This window comes from Convolutriloba macropyga, chromosome 1 (genome assembly GCF_964194025.1).
Source record: "Convolutriloba macropyga chromosome 1, txConMacr16.3, whole genome shotgun sequence".
Classification (NCBI taxonomy): Eukaryota; Metazoa; Xenacoelomorpha; order Acoela; family Convolutidae; genus Convolutriloba; species Convolutriloba macropyga.
In genome coordinates, this window is record NC_134468.1 from 83558582 (window position 1) to 83576854 (window position 18273).

The 18273-nt window shown below is 34.7% G+C and overlaps 1 protein-coding gene across 1 annotated transcript in view; it reads right to left on the minus strand.

The window, feature by feature from the left end:
- Positions 1-18273, minus strand: part of LOC142352206 (uncharacterized) — a 354267-nt gene that overhangs the window by 231571 nt on the left and 104423 nt on the right. The gene's annotated exons all lie outside the window — the stretch shown is intronic.

Here is an 18273-nt window from a genome sequence, read left to right on the forward strand (position 1 = left end):
TATCCAATTAATTTTATGACAAGTGTTAGAGGGTGGTTTAAAAGATTTTGGATAAGTTTTTGTAAAAAGCATTGATAAGGATATTCAAGTTTATTTATATCCATTATGGAAAAAAAAACATATTTTTACGTAGTGGTATATATGAGAAATCGGATTTATATATTATAGTTCCATTTGCATATTTGCTTTTACTTTCGTATGCCGTGAGCGAATAGGTTAAGGTTCTCTGTTCAAAAAGCTGAGGAAACAGTGAGTGATCTCCGACAACGGAAAAAAATCGTGAATAATATGCTGGTGTTTTTTGTGGAAGAGACTTTTATGAATTTTGCTTCATAATTATGTTTATTCTCTAGTGTGTGACATCAACGATTTTTGCATCTGCATATTCTTCTGGGAATGTTGTCCCTAGAATGTTAAATTTAGTGTTCGAGACGTAGAAAGTGAGCGTAAAATAATGCTTTGATGATTTCTGTGTTCTGTTACGTCTGGAGAAAGAGTAAGTTTTTTAGTTCCGTGTGACTGTGTTTTAGAATTTTTTGCTGTTGAGAGAGCAGATGATGTTGATGCTTTCAATTGCATTTAGTGGTATTCTTTAATTTCATTCCAAGTATCTTTATTTAATACGTTAAGTGTAGCTCCCGATTCAATTAAGAAATCAATTTCAAGATGCGGTGGGGAATTTGTTTTTGTGTGATGCGCTGTCTGTTGTGTAAAGGTTGTGAGTGGTGGTGCCCAAATGTTAGTTATACATAATGTGGAAAGCATGTATTCGTCTGTGAGAGCATTAAATTCTTCTTGACAGTTGAAATCGTCATTTTGTGTATCATGGTTGAGCTCCAAGAGTAAATCATTAAATTGTAGTTCTAAAAGTTATTCCTCTGAAAATTTTTGCGTTTCCAATTGCTCTGTATTAGACGTTGTGTCGTCCGTTTGTTCTTGGTCTAAAAGTGAATTAATGTAATTTCGCACATTTCGAAGGCGGTTGCGTAAAAATGGTTCCCGTGATTGATTTCCATTTCTGTTATAGTTAGATGATTGTGGTCTAGTGTTACTAGATTAAATGTTTTTATTATTATTATAATTTGGCTTTTCTGAAATTTCTGTGGTCTTGGGTATGGTGAACCAATTCTACTTTGCGGTTTAATGTTACTGTTTCAATAGTATGGATTTGAATTGGAAAATGAAGATTTATTAGATAATAATCTATGTCGAGAAGTGTTCTGAATTTCTCTACTATTGCTTTGTGAGCGATAAAGGAATGATAGTGGCTTACCAGTCATTTTATTTGATATGACATGTTTATTTGGAAGAATTTAATTTCCTTTCATTGTCCGATCAACATTTTGTTTTTGAAAATTCAGTTTTTATAAATTGGTTTTATGTACCTATTTTTGGAGCAAGTGGAAATACTGTGTCCCATTGTGAACATTTTTAGCAAAAGTTAAAAACAGTTGTTTCTCTTTAAAATTGGGATCATTTGAGCCCTTGTGTTGTACTACGTTGATCCCTTAAGCAGTATCTTGTTCCATAGTGCGGCTATTATCTATTGTGTGGTTTTTCTATATCCATAGATATATCATTTACCGATCAGGGAAGAGAGGAATTTGTGCTTATTTTATGTCAATCTATATGCGTTCTATTGATGTCCTCTTGATGGATTTTCTCAACTAGATGTGCAAATGGAATTTGTGATGCCAATGCTGTTGATTTGTGGTTAGCAATCATTTTGAGAGCTATTCTAGCTAATTGTGGATCTAATGCTTTAATAAATCCGTCATTCATCTGTGCATTTCTCATATCTGCAGCATTATTAGCATATGTTTTCCTAGCCATTTGCTCAATTCGACGTGCTAGTATTTTTATTTGTGCTCCTGAGGCAAGTGTTATGCTTTCTAAGAGAAATTTTGTTTGTGTTTGAAATTGTTGGTTATCGAAGGTCTTTTGAAATTCTCGGCAAAACTCTTACCAGTTCTTTTTTATTTCTAATGGTAAATTTGAATATCATTGTTGTGCAGGGCCGAATAAAGCCGTTTGTATCATATCAATTCATTCGATAATCCATTCGACGTGACGTGGTGAGTCAGTTTGTTCAGGTCCTTCTGTCATGACAATATTTGCTGTTATAGCGTTTAGAAAAACTTCAGTAGTGTAAGTAGGGTCGGTTCGCCAAACGGTCTTAAAGACTGTTGCATGGGTACTGAGCCTCCTAAATAGAAGAATATCATCTGTGTATTTGGTCCATCAACTGATGAAGGTGTTTGCGTAGATGCTGCTCTCAAATAGTAATGATTTGGAGCCTTTGTTGTCTGCTGAGTATTTTGTGAATTAAAATGTCTGTCAAAGTTTATTAACTGTTGAGGGTTAATTGAAAGTTTTGGTAGTTTAATGATGCTGATTGAGTAGATGTGTTTAGAATGACAGGTTCAGTGTTAAAGTTTACTGAATTTTGTCTCTGTTAACATGGTAAAGTGTGTTTATATTAGGTAGTAGTGGAAGGGTTGTATTTAGTGGATCTGAACATTGTATCAATTCGGTTGAAATCACAGGTTGTCTGTTTCTGTGACTTTCATAAATAATTGTGTTATTTGAGGTATCATTAATTACCTCGTGATTATTATTGTTAATCTTGTTATTATTATTTTCAAGATCAGTTCGTGAAATGGTATTTACCGTATGGGATGAAAAAAGTGTTCCATCATCTAGTAGTGTGGAATTAAAGTCAGTTTCTGTGCTTTCGTTTAAAGTTGATTTCATCGGTTGTGATTGGATTATAGTGTCCATCTTCGCCTTCGTCTGTATTGGTGATGCTTCGAGGGATGTATTTGTGTTCTCTGAAATATTTGTGAAAGTGATTGCTTGGTTTTCGGATGATTGTGATTTTTTACTTAAATTTTGTTATGATCATTTTTTTTATTTTTGCGTGATTTCCGATGGTACTTATGTGATGGTTATGAATTTTTCAGGAAACCAATTTGTATCAAAAATATAATGTAGAGTTTCTGGTAGTTTACTCATCAATTGTGGATTCATTTCTGCTATAAGTTATGTGCTGAAAAAATGCGTCTCACTAAGTTTTTCCAAAAACTGTGTATATAACAAGATAGAAGTGTGAGATAGTCTAAAATTTCTGCTTCAGATAAATCTGCATCTTTTGCAGAGCTTATGTATGTCTTTATAAGTTGAGTGAAACCTTCAATTTACTGTCTAGCGATCTTGTGAACTCTTTTTTGTGACTGTAAAGCTGCTGTATTTAGTGTTGACGCTAAGCATTTTAGAATTTCAAATGATGATTTTCTAAATATACAAGCTCTGTCAGAAGGTTGTTTTTCTGTCCATACTCCGTTAAGAAATTCAATTAGTGTGTCTTATAGTGGATTAAATAAAGTGTCATAGATGAGTGAAATATAAGTGGCTGTGAGGTGATCAAAAATAAAGAGAATTGAGCCCTTTGTGAATTGAGCTCCTTAATTTTCAATTAAATATGAGAGAAAAGCACTTCTTGAGATTTGAGAAGTTTTATCCGGTATAAAGAGGAGCGGCTGTTGCTCTACCCCAAAATAGTGGTTTTTATGTCGTTTTGATGTGTTTACCAGTAAGTTCATTTCGTCTTGGTGGTCGTTTTGATGTGTTTAGCAATAAGTTCATTTCGTCTTGGTGTTGATATTGTGCGATCTTAAATGAAAAGATTTTGTGCACAAGAAGTTTGTGCTGTTGGGTACGAACAGCTAATTGTAATTTTTCGGAATTTGTATCCAATTTTGATGACGTTTGGCCATTGTGACGGCTCATTTTATTAATTCCAATATCTTTGTCTTAATTTTCTTAATTATTTGCTGGGGTTGTCTTTCCCGTTTTCTAAATTTTATGAGTGAAAAGAGTAGAAAGTTATATATATATATATATATATATATATATATATATATATTAGCTCTAAGTCTTTTTCTCAGAAGAGAATAGTGTGTTTTCTGTGAATTCTTTTTGCGATTAGAGTTTGTTAACTCACTGGTCGCACCAGTTAATGCAGACCCCAGGTGGGCTCCACTTACAGCCTTAAAGTAAAAAGAGTTAGAGCAATTTATTTCTACGCGCGTAGTAGGCTTACCTATTTCTCTAAGACTAACCGACTCAATAAGATACAGAAGACAATTTCCATTAGTACGGTGGTAATACAGTATAGCATCGAAATCAAGTGTATACACATGATGTATCTAAACTAACAGACTGGCTAGATTTATTGTAGCACGCGCTTTCTATATGAAAATAGTATCTTCTCAGTCTCTGATTGGTTGGAGTTATACATTCAGTCTTTCTAATGCTACAGAACATACCCGGCAGATTGCCGGAAAGTCGCCGCGATAGACGCTTGTGGCTGAATTGAAACAACTAAAGAAATAAGATTGACATATCGACCATCAGTTTTTTATAGACCACTAGACTTTTTGGGTTAGATTCGCACAGACATTTTTATGCGACACAATTGCTCTACAAGGAAAAAGCCCTATTGGATTTTTTTTAATTAATATGCGATATTAAAACCCAAGGCTCTATTACTCAGGTATTAGGGCATATAAGTTGGGCACTATTTAGATGCCCACTTTTGACCTTAATTAGTAAATCTTCAAAAATTTAAAGCTCCATAATAAGTCATTTTTTTGAGTGAGGTAAGTCACGCAATTGACCTAAAAGCAGAAGTTACGTCACAAACACAAATTTTAACTGCAAAGCAGTAGAATTGACTGAAGTCATTGCAAAAGTCAATTCCGGGTGGACGTCAGGGTAAGACGAAACAAAAGTCTAGAACTAGAAGATAAAAAATAGGATTGCAATAATGGCCGCCTGGAAATTAATAATGATCTATAGCTGACGCGGCTATTAATAATGATCTTTAGCTCTGAATTGACGTACGATGTATGGTTTTTCATTCGGCGCTAAAAATTGCAATTGTTAAAACTTTTAACTGCATTCACCCCAACTCTTACTTTTAGCTATTTTAGCGTTGGCACCTGGAACTGGGAAGATTGACATCCTATTAGTAAAATATAGTCAGAGAACAATTAATCTTTTCACGGATTTTTTTATTATAGTCATTAATGTATTCACTATAAATGATGTAATGTAGTCCATTTCTTTAATCTAGCCTTGATTCTCATCTGCTGTAATTGATTGCTAAGGATCTGATGAAAATTGTTTATTGATTAGGTTTTACAAACCCGTGACCCACAATCTCGTGACAAAATACCACAAAAATTTGGAAAAACTTGAAATATTCAGATTTTTTATGATCCCAATTTACAAAAAATGTTATCTCATATAGCACGTTACAATATAAAAAACCAGCTATTTATTCAAGGATCTGCGCCACAATATTTTATCATAAATTTCACATATTTGTAATCAAATGGACTGAAAATAGCACAAGCTCTATTCTCACGAGTTCTATTCTGCCGAACAAATATGCAAAACTGTCTAATTGCGACAACTAATTAATCCCAATATATCTTGAGACGTTTTACAATTTCTGGCAGTTGTCTATGTTTGATTGCCTGTTACATTGCATGTTTGGTATTGCCATTTGGATGCTTGATAAGGCAAAGAAAAAAATGCAAATAAAATCCGGATGTTTCCCATTATACCCCTCAGCTTAATGGTCAGATAACCTATAGCCCCCCCCCCCCCCCCCCAATCATGGTGTAATGGGTGGGGGCTATAATTTCATGGGGGAGGGGTTATAATAGGAAAGACCCAAAATTCCAAACGAATCATTTCCTCTACTAATAAAAAGGTTTTTTTTCTCAACCCATGAAAATACCATTCTCGGTCTTAACATTCTCTGGAAAGACCCTTGCTGGAACAACGAAAAACTTTACCTCGACTTTGACTATGTGATGGATCGTGTAATCGTGGCGATCTTTGCAGTTTGTAAAGTTCGCGATTATTCGGATCTTTTCCATGTGTGCCTCCCCCCTCCCCCCCCCCCCCCTCCCCCCCCCCTAGTACTTTATGCACCCCCAGTCACAGAACACATGCCATTACATAGTAAATCAGTATGTGAAAATATGGCACGTGCGTCTGGGGTGCAAATAAAATGCACCATTTAAGCTAGGGGGGCACAAACGGAAAAGATCCGAAATTAAATTCTTAACTTATATCTTGAGCTCCTACGCAGTTCTCGGCGAATTTGAGATTTCCTCGCCGAGTTACCGGAGTCACGTAAACTACGTAATATATAAGATATTTGGGATCGTTTTGACTCCAACCCCGCCCCCTCCCCCGTACCCCGTCGAGATTATTGGGTGAATTTTGTTTGCACCCAACAATCGCACGTGTCATATTTTTACAATACAACCATAATCACACGTTGGGGGGGGGGGGGGTGGCTAATGGAAAAATCCCATTTACCTGAACAGAGATCAGGCTATTTTTACCTGAACTTTTTCAGCGTGAATTACTTACGAGCCTTATTCTGGAACTGTTTTTTAAGAGTAACTTTTTGCTCATAACAGCGTGAAAAAACGAATGCGCCTTTTTGCAATAATTAAGAAAGCATAGTCTAGTAGAAAATAGCTGGATATTCTCCATTGTATTTATTGTCTAGCATCAAAATGTAAAAAAAAACGATAATCAATTATTAGTAGTCATTTTGAGCTAGGAGTTAAGGAATTAGTTTTGTTCTCCAGCTCCCTCCCAACTCTCTGGTCAAAGATACTGTAAACCTACAGTTAACGGAATTCTACTAATAGGGGGGGGGGGGGGACCTTCTTATTAAGCGCCAATTAAGGAAAGGCACTTTTATATGTGAGGGGGAGGGGGTGGGGGGTAGTGGCAAGAGAACTGGTAGTGTCAAAAACTAAAATATTTCTAAAACTTATATAAAATTTAACTAATTAACCTGTAAAAATTCGAGTTTAACGTCGCAATAATTACCTTAAGATGTCAGAACTTCTCTGTGAATTGAAATACGTTAAGTTTAACAATATATTCGGGAAATAATTGAGGTCGTTTTGTATAAACTCGCGCCCATTTAGATCTGTTCGCTCAAATTTCTGACTCTGTTTTTGACTTTTGATTTCAGCTTTTCGAAATCTGTTTATTCAAATTTGAATGTTATTTAAAATATCATTGATAAAAATTAAACGCTTAAACCCCTTTCGTCCACTCGACGTCCACTCGACTATCAGTCAGTCCTAAACTAAAGAAATTCGTCCCCTCTATCAGTCCTAAACTAAAAGAACTTCCAATAACTAACGTTTGTAAATGTGAATAACAGAACTCATAACCAACCATGATTCTTGGTTATCTTTAAGGTAGCATCCCTATTCAAGACCCAATTTTTATCTGGGGAGATATTGTTTGGTAATAGTCTTTTTGCAAGAATTAAAAAAAAATTAAAGGGAAGGGCCGTCTTGCATGATCTTGCAGGAAAGAGGGTTCCTTTGTGGCGGCCGCATTCTTGGAAAGCGTTTCATTCCTTGATCAGTGTTTCTAGAGGAAACATGCACGTTTTAAGTTGACAATTCGGTGCTGATTACGTAATGTTTCCAGTCTTGAAACTAACCAAAACTTGTCAATACTTCAGGTTTAACTCAAGAACTTAAGACTCAAGAGTTAAACCAGTACATATGAGTTGACTTAAGATCTGCCACGTCTGAAAAGTGACGTGATCAAGGTTCTGATACAGTTTTGACCTAAAACCTTCAATTTTTGAAGGTACTGTTTAGGATGTGCCGTCCAATCCATGTTACCTTTCATTTCAAGCAGACCCGTGTTTTTAATATTATAGTGTTGTAAGATTGTAAGGACAACAGTGAAATTAAGGAAAACCTATTAAAATTAGCCTTAATATCGGAAATAAATGAAACAAAAAAAATGATGAGACAAATTTATCACTTGTATTCACGCTCGCCTTCACTGTTGTTCACGCCGCCAAACCTGTCCACAATTCAGTTAACTAAATTTCAGGATCCATTAACAACTTTTTCTACACAGAAATGAAGAAAAACCTAATTAATGAATATTACAAAACAGTCCTTTAATAGCGAATCACCATATTCACACCATGAGCTCACTTTTTTCAAAAACAAACAGCAGTCTTGCGTGTACCTAGAATATAACTCTTAAGAAAAGTAGGTCTCAAATAAATCAGGGCTCAAGTGATTTCCCAACCGATCCCAACTCTAAAGTTAGGGCTACTTGAGAAAATTTGATCGAAATTGTGCAAAACGTTTATTCTTGAAATTGAGTGAAAAAATACTATATAATCTGAAAAACAAAAAGCAATATATTTCAATGCGCAATGGGGCATAAATTTTCAGAACTAAAGCTTCTAATTATTAGCTTTCAGTTTTATGTTCATTGATTTAAGCAACATGTGCGTAAATTAGACAAAAGGATTTACTAAAAAGCGTTTGTACATAACTTTTCGACCCTCTCGTTCACGTTTTTTTAATGAAAATAAGGAAAGAAAAACGTTGTAATTAGATGTCCTCATGTGAGTCGAAAACTTTAAAATCAGTCAGTGATGCATGCTGAAAAAATAATCCGGTGGAAATAAAGTAATTCAGAAGTTATGACACATATTTTTTCCTCTCTTATCTCTGAAAACTGGAAAAAAATTACTTGAATACAATATGTTGTTACCTTCCAGCCAAACTGCGTATCTGCACAATGCTGCAATTGTCGGAACTACACGTTTGGATTATCATTTTAGAAAACGACGAGAAACTAATCATGGACTTTCAGTTGTTATGTTTGTTACATGAATTAGTTAGTTTGGACAACGTTTACACATTTCATTAAAAAGTTATTTCATTGAATGCAGCAATCTTTAAAGAAAATAAAAATAATTGAGAAACCTGAAAAATGAGAGAAATTAACGAAAAAACAAATCATTATTCAATTAGTGACAATGTTTTTGTTTTATTGCAAGCAATGTGCTGAAAAAGGTGTTTCAAAAGTTTCAGTTAGGGTTCAATTGGTGTCAGAATTTTTATTTAATTGTTGTTATGTTTTTTCGTGCTATGTTATTATTTTTCTCCATATCGTTTCATCAATAATTCATTTGATGATCTCTCTTTTTGAACTTTTTCTGAACCGATAATGTCTGGAAGGTGAAGTGCAGCTTGAAGCACTTATTGTTGATTTCTTGCAATATCAAATATCAGCCAGGTTGAAATTGTTCAAATCGTTTGAACAGTACATCATTCTGCTCTAACAGTTTTGGCAAGAAAAACATAGAGAAAAACCGGAGGTGATACCAAAAGCTCAAAAATTCAAAAACTCAATTGCAAACAAGTTAGTTTTACATGTAAATTATTCAAATTAGTAGTAGTTCATCAAAGCATTTATTTGAGGGAAATGTTGAGGGACAACAATCTTCCACATAAAATTAATAATAATTCCGTGAACGCAAAATAAGTCGAATTAAAAGTAAGTCGACGTAAAAGGAAGCAGAAAATTATCTAATAGTTATCTAATCTTTCAAAAAAAATGCATTGTTAACAGTTACAATCAAGAATGCAAATGTTATTCACATTTTTAGTGCGCCAGAGAAACAAAAAAAAGGCTTTTTTTAAAGCAATTTTAGTGATTTCGAGCCCCGACGGACCACTGTCCCCGGCCATGCTTCTCCTACGTTGTGGGACATAATCTGGAAATCGCGGACCGGTTATCGTGGCGAAGGACGACTTATGCCTGCCAGTAGTGTTCCAAAATTTTTTGGCTTACTTGACCTCATTTTCAAAGTTGAACCCCACCTTAAAATTCAACTCCAATTGGATCAAGTAAACTATTAGATATATGTGGTCCACAACTCTGTTCGTTTTGATGTTGAAATCACACCTGCTTTCTTGGTTTCAACTCGTGGGAGCTCTGAACAGAAGCGTGTGGTTTTGTGGTTTCCGATTATAAGGAGGGTGTCACCATCTTTGATCGACTTGTAGAAAAAACAGCAGCATGTACAAATATAGGGACTGAATGTTTCTTGGCATTCGTCTGACAAAAACAAACGCTCTTTTCATTGTGAAACACAGGTCCATTAATTACTGTGTTTTTTAAAATATATTTAGGGTTTTCCGGTTTAGGCTATATTTAGGTTTTCAGATCCTCACGCCTTTGCACACGAAGGCAACGAGATGTTTGAATAATATGGAAACCAGTTTCAGGCGATATTTTCAGTTCTGTTTGGCACTGTGAAAACGGTTTTTTGGCATTTGCTAGTAGCATTGTCCACTTTCCTCTAGAAAGATTTATCGTTTTGCTTAAGAACTCGTGCATACAAAAATGATTTGGATAATGTGACCCGCCACTTGTTTTTGGAAAAACAAATGTCAGGAACAAAAAATATTAATGGTATTATTGGTATTGCTTTGCTGGCTATCACAAATTTTACGGCCATGCAAACCAAACTCTGTTTGACACCATGAAATTGGTTTTTGGGCATTTGGTAGTAGCAATATCCAATTCCCTCAGGAAACCCGGATTTATCTCTTTGTAACTCGTGCATATGAGTTTGATTCCGAAAATGTGAACGACCACTTGCTTTTGGAAAAACAAATGTCATGAACGAAAATTTTAAATGGTATTAGTCAGATTGGAAGGTAATAGGATATGGAATCATAATTTTTGAAAGAAAAGTAAGGTTTTTGCTTTCTATTTGCGGTCCTGAGTCTTGACAGATTGCCCTAATTTTTGCTAGATTGAAGAAAAATTTGAGGAAACATGGCCTAATTTTTTCGGAGGACAGGGCAGGTCTCAACATCTTTGTTCCCCTTAGAAGAATTAATGCCGCAATTTTAGATCTGACTGTTTTGGCAGTGAGAGCATGTCTAACAGTCTGGCGTAAAAGAAAAATTCGTTCGTTATGAGCCAAATATCCGATGAATCATTTTTGTTGTGATTAATCGATAAAGTAAAGACTGCTCCAAATTGGTCCTTTACGGGCCAATTGGTCCTTTACGCTGCCCCTAATTGGTCCCCAGGTCTTTGCTCACAACATATACAAGATATGTTGATCATATATGGAACCAGTTTCTTTCTGTTCGTTCAGGTTGTACTTGGCACCTTTGAAACAATTTTTGAGCATTTGCTACTACCAATGTCTAATTTGCTCTAGAAACCCGGATTTTTTCTCTTTCGAGCTTGTGCATACAATTATGGTTCAGAAAAATTGACCAATATTTCAGTTTGGAAAATTACAGGTCAAAAATGAAAACTATTGCTGGTATTAATATGAATAGAAGGTAATTCGATATGGAATAACAACTTTTAAAAGACAAGTTGACAGGGATTTGTTTTTTGTGGTCCTGAAACTTGGCAGATCATTCCAATTTTTGCTCGTTTTTAGAAAGCACTACATTTTTTGTTGTTGCATAGCTTTTTTTGAATCTGTAAATGGAGAGCTAATAATATCTCAATTTTTTGACACTATGTATATCAAAAAAAGTGAATTTCCATTTATTGCTGGTTTTATTTTTCGTAATGCCGGACTTTAGTCTCAGAGCATTTCAGCGCTTAACCAGTACATTTCAAGCGCAAAAATTTACTTCAGTTCTGGAACATTGAATCTCCAGTCTTTTCAGTGCGGTTTTTTTGGTGCAGTTTTTCTTCATTGTGATTATATTGAGGCCTTAGGGACGCCCAGATTAAACTCGTCCTATTTATTTTCAAATTACTCATACTTCAAAAATCAGTCTGAGCAGAAAATTTCCATTTTTTTGCGGCTGATAACTGATAATTATCACAGCAGTTTTCACACTATTTAAACATAAGCTACTTTGTTGGCATTTAACACAATGACCATTTAGCTTAGTAGTAACAACTTGCTACGCAAAATAAGTATTACAGGTTACTACGCAAACAATAATGATGAGAATGAAGCTGAACGTTTTAATTTTCAAGCAGCAAATCTTACTCCAATATCGAAACTGACAAGTGTAAATATTGACATGAACAGAATATGTACTGTATCTACAACGACTCAGCACTAATTTGCTCTGCCACTGACCTCCGGGATGTCTTTATATCTAATTTTGTTTAAAAGTAAGAAAACGCGTTCTTTGACATCAAATAATGATAATTGGTTGGAAAACGTTTATTTTATGCATACGTGGGCTACGAAAATTCAGGTACTTGTTTTAAAAAAACATTATGATTTATCCCAAATATTTATTTTCATTCCTTTCGTTGAAGGGTCCTTAACTAGGTTGACGTAAAGCTGGTGTATAATTGTAGAAAACTTCTCTTGTCTGAATTTTTTCCACCTGCTGTTCTATGTTTTTTTATTTTTTTACAACGTTTATACGCAACAAAAAAATTTGTGGAAAATGATCTCTATTTTATGGTTTGTTCTTTTTATTAGCGCATTGTCTTTTATGTCAGCTAATATGCTTTGCCGGCTATCACAAATTTTACGGCCATGAGAACCAAACTCTGTTTGACACCATGAAAATGGTTTTTGGGCATTTGGTAGTAGCAATATCCAATTCCCCCAGGAAACCCGGATTTATCTCTTTGTAACTCGTGCATATGAGTTTGATTCCGAAAATGTGAACGACCACTTGCTTTTGGAAAATCAAATTGCATGAACGAAAACCATAAATGGTATTAGTCAGATTGGAAGGTAATAGGATATGGAATCATAAGAGTAAGACAACTAAAGTGTTCCTCTTTTATTTTTGTGGTCCTGAGTTTTGCAGATTAGCCTAATTTTTGCTATATTGAGGAAAAGTTTGAACTGCGTGGCTCAAATTTTGTTCAGAAGGCATTGAAGTTATCTACAGCTCTGTTCCCGTTAGATGATTTGATGCCGCAAGTGGTTTTGTGGTTTCCGATTCGAGTATAGGGAGAGCGTCACCATTTTTAACCCACTTGTAGAAAAAGCAGCAGCATGTACAAATATAGGGACTGAATGTTTCTTGGCATTGAGAACATGTCCCTCGGTCTGACAAAAAAAAACGCTCTTTTCATTGTGAAACACAGGTTCATTAATTGCTGTGTTTTTTAAAATAAATTTGCGCACTAGATTCAGGTTTTCAGATCCTCATGCCTTTGCACACAAAGACAACAAGATGTTTAAATAATATGGAAACCAGTTTCAGACGACATTTTCCGTTCTATTTGGCACCATGTAATTGTCCACTTTCCTCTAGAACCTTGTATCGTTTTGCTTAGGAACTCGAGCATACAAATATGATTTGGAAAATGTTACCCACCACTTGTATTTGGAAAAACAAATGCCAGGAACGAAATTTATTAATGGTATTAGTCAGATTGGAAAGTAATAAGATATGGAATCATAATTTTTGAAAGACAAGTAAGAATTTTTCTTTCTATTTGCGGTCCTGAGTCTTGGTGGATTTCCATAATTTCTGCTCAATTGAAGACAAGTCTGATTTGCATGGCTTAAGTTTTGTTCGAAGGACAATGAAGGTATCTACATCTTCGTTCCCAATAGAGTTTGATGCCGCAAGTTTAGAGCTGACTGTTTTGGCAGTGAAAACATGTTTAATAGTCTAGCGTATAAACAGTTTAATCGCTATGAGCCAATTATCCGTTTATGATTTTTTATTGTGATTAATTGATATCGTAAAGGCTGCTCCAAGTTGGTCCTTTACGGGCCAATTGGTCCTCTACACTGCCTCACATTGGTCCCCAGGCCTTTGTACACAAAATATACAAGATGTTTAAATAATTTGGGAATCAGTTTCTTTCTATTCGTTCAGTTTGTGATTAGCACCGTTGAAACAATATTTGAGCGTTGGCTAGTACAAATGTCCAATTTGCTCAAGGAACCCGAAATTTTTCCTCTTCAAGCCAGTGCATACAAATATCCTTCAGAAAAATTGAACCAATAATTCAGTTTTGAAAATTACAGGTCAAATATGAAAACAATTGATGGTATTAGTCCGAATAGACGGTAACTGGATATAGAATCATATTTTTTAAAGGACAAGTTGAAAGGGATTTTGTTCTGTTTTGCGGTCCTGAAACTTGGCAGATGATTCCAATTTCTGCCCATTTTTAGAAGGAACTACATTTTTTAATGTTCCATAGCTTTTTTTGAATCTGTAATTGGTTAGCAAATGACGTCTCAAATTTTTGACACTATGTACATCCAAAAAAGGTGAATTTCCAATTTTTGATGGTTTTTTTTAATTCTGGACTTGAGTCTCAGAGCCTTTCAGGGCTGAACCAGTACCTTTAAGTGCAAAAATTTATTTCAGTGCTGAAACATTGCATCTCCTGTATTCATTTGCAGTTTTTTTAGGCGCAGTTTTTTTCATTATGATTATATTGAAGTCTTAGAGGACGCCCTGATAAAACTCTTCCTGTATATTTTTTTTAAAAAAACTCTTACCTCAAAAATCAGTCTCAGCTCAATGTTGTCTTTTTTTAGCTGATAACTGGTAGTTACCACAGCAGTTTTCACACCATTTAAACAAAAACTGCTCTCTGGGCATTTACCACAAAACTCATTTGGCTTAGTGGTTACAACTTCCAGCGCAAACTAAATATTTCAGGTATCCACGCGGGAGTTCAAGTCGGATATAAAACTAAAGATTATTGGCGGGAATTAAGCTCAACATTTTACATTTCAAACAGCAAATTTTACTCAAATATCAAAACTGCCAAGGCTTTTTATTGAAATGAACAGAATACTGGCCATCCCAAAAAAAGAATGTATCTAGACCGACTCAGCACTAATTTGCTCCGCCACTAAACTCTGGGATGTCACTTAATTTACATTTTGTTGATTGAAATTAACAAAACTTGTTCTCTGACAACAAATAATGATAAATGGTTGGAAAAAACTTTATAATTGGGCTAAAATATTTCAGGCACTTGTTTTTAAAAAACCACATGATTTCTCCCAAACGTTTATTTTCATTACTTTCAAAAAATTGTCTGCAACTTGATTGACGTAAAGCTGGTGTATGACTGTAGAAATCTTCTCTAGTGTGAATTTATTCCACATGCTGTTATTTGTATTTGACATCAATTGTACTCAACAATATAGTTTGGGGAAAATTATATCTATTTTATAATTTGTTCTTATCATTGGCTCCTGGTCTTTTATGTCGGCTTATATTCTTTGCTGGCTATCACAAGTTTTAAGGCCATAATAACAAATTCTGCTTGGCACCATGAAAACAGCTTTTGGCATTTGGTAGTAGCAATGTCCATTTTCCTCTAGAAACCCGGATTGTTTTTTCTTAAGAACTCGTGCATACAAATTTGATTCAGAAAATAAGAACGACCGCTTGTTTGTGGAAAAACAAATGTCGATAATGGGAATTATTAATGTCATTACTCAGATTGGAAGATAATAGGATATGGAATGATAAGAAAAGACCAGTAAAGTGTTCCTCTTTTATTCTCCGGTCCTGAGTTTAGGCAGATTGGCCTAATTTTTGCAATATTGAAGAAACGTTTGAACTGCATGGCTTAATTTTTGTTCAAAAGACAGTGAAGTTATCTACAGCTCTGTTCCCCTTAGATGATTTGATGCCGCAAGTTTAGAGCTGATTGAATTTTGGCAGTGTAAGCCTGTCTACTAATCTCGATTAAAAGAAAACTTCGCTCGTTATAAGCCGAATATCCGTTGAATCATTTTTGTTGTGATTCTTCGATATCGTAAAAGCTGCCCCGAATGGGTCATTACGGGCCAATTTATCATCTACGCTGCCCAAAATTTGTCCTTGAGCAGTTGCACACAAACAAAATATACAAGATACCTAAACATTTTGGGAACCAGTTTTTTTCTATACGTTCAGATTGTGGTTGGCACCGTTGGAACCATTTTTGAGCATTTGCTATTACCAATGTCCAATTTGCTCGAGAAAACCGTTTTTTCTCCTTCGAGCTTGTGCATACGAATATGGTTCAGAAAAATTGGACCAATAATTCAGTTTAGAAAATTACACGTCAAAAATGAAAACTATTGAAGGTATTAGTCCGAATAGAAGATAATTGAATATAGAATAATATGTTTAAGAAAAAATATTGACAGGGATTGTGTTTTGTACGATCCTGAAATTTGGCGGATGATTCCAATTTTTGACCCTTTTTAGAAGGGACTACATTCTTTAATGTTTCATAGCTTTTTATCGAATCTGTAATTGGAGAGCTAATGACATCTCAAATTTATGAAACTGTGTTTATCCGAAAAAAGATGAGCTTCCTTTCATTGTTGGTCTTAGTTTCTGTAATCCCGGACTTGAGCCAGAACTTTTGAGCGCTGAATCAGCTCATTTCAAGCGCAAAAACTTAAATTTGTTCTGGAACATTGCATATCCAGTTTTTATGTGCAGTTTTTAGGTGCAAATTTTCTTCATTGTGATTATATTGAGGTCTTAGAAGTCGCCCAGATTAAATTCGTCCTGTATATTTTTAAAAATATTCATACGTCAAAAACCATTCTCAGCAGAGTATTGTCAATTTTTTGTAGCTGATAACTGGTAATTATTACAGCAGTTTTCACACCATTTAAACATAAGCTATTTTGTAGGCATTTACCACAAAGCTCATTTGGTTTAGTGGCTACAACTTGCTACAAAAATCAAATATTACAAGTACCCACGCGGAAATTCGAGTCTGATATAGGTAAACATTGTTGGAGGGAATTAAGCTGAACATTTTATTTTTCAAGCAGGAAAATATACTCAAGTACCAAAACTGAGAAGTGTGAATATTGACATAAACAGGCCATCCTAAAAAACAGAAATTATCTAAACCGACTCAGCACTGATTTGCTCTGCCACCGACCTGCAGGATGTCACTTCTTTGACATCAGATGATGCTAAAATGGTTGGAAAAATTTTATTATATGCTTAAGTGGGCTATAAAATTTCAGGCACTTGTGTTTAAAAAAAAAACAAAATGGTTTCTCCCAAATGTTTATTTTCATTACCTTCGTTAAAATGTCTTCAACTGGGTTGCCATAAAGCTGTTGTATAATTGTAGAAAGGTTCTCTAGTGTATATTAATTCCACATGCTGTTTTTTTTAACAACGTTTATACCCAACAATATATTTTGAGGGAAATGATATCTTTTTTTGGTTTATTCTATATATTGTCTCATTGTCTTTTATGTCGGCTAATATGCTCTACTGGCTATCACAAATACTGGCTATAAAAAACCTTATGGCGAAATCTTTGTTCTGTTCATTTTTTGCACAGTAAGTCAGGACCTCTACAGTTATGTTTTTATTCTTCATCTTTTTCAGTTTTTGTTGCCTCACTTATCAGGCAAAAAAAGGCTACGGAGAGAATTCTTTGGTGAATGCGAAAAAAAAAGTTTTTTTAGAAATTGTTAGAACGTTTGATGGAATGTGAATATAGAAGGAGTTTTTTTGTTGTTTGGCAATTTTAATTCTTTACTTGATAAAATTTTCTTGTGTGAAATTTTTTATTGGAGTCATTTCTTTTATTTAAAGAAACGTTTTCAAAGAAACGTTTTCTTGGGAGTGAAAAAAAAACAAATTAGTCTCGCGTTGGTTTTAACATCACTGATATAAAAAACTGTCCTTATTTGAAAAACCGCCGTTTAAATTTCAATGTTTGAACTACTCTTTTCTGTTCTGAAAGTCGAGATTGTGGATGACGGAGATTGAATGTTTTATTGAAACGCAAATCATCAAGCCGCCTTGTGCAGTTTTTATCCGACAACTTTTGCTAGTGTAGAACAAATTTTTTTAAGGTTTTTTCTTTTTTATTCATATAACAAACATTATACTGGGAGTTCGCTATAGCTAGATTTTGCTTTCGACGAACTGACGCTCTTTTCAAAGATGTTTTGAGATAATAACTTGTACAGAAAACGAAATGTGAGAGGTAAAATGATTTATTTTTAGGAACTAAAGGAGAAATATTACATAAAAGATTTGAATGTCAGAAATTCCGATTAATACAAGATGATTGTTATGAAAATGAAAAACATCAATTTTATGTACTGCATAGTTTTTTATTACCAATAACGTGATCGAATATATATAAGATGTATGCCCCGTTTTTTTATCCTCATTTGTCCTATACCCCATCATTTAAACCCCATTAATTTAAACTCCCGTCATTTAAACCCGAGGTGAGAGAGGGGGGGGGGTGTGGTATGGGGTAAATGAATCGGGATGAAAAGACCTTGATTGCCATCACTTGCCAGACATCAATTTTTTCCAAAAAATTGATATTTTATCAAGGTTATAGTAGGCTAAGTGCCGATGGTAGTTCTTAACAGTCTTGATACAAATGACAATTTCTATGGAATACGTTCACGCATTT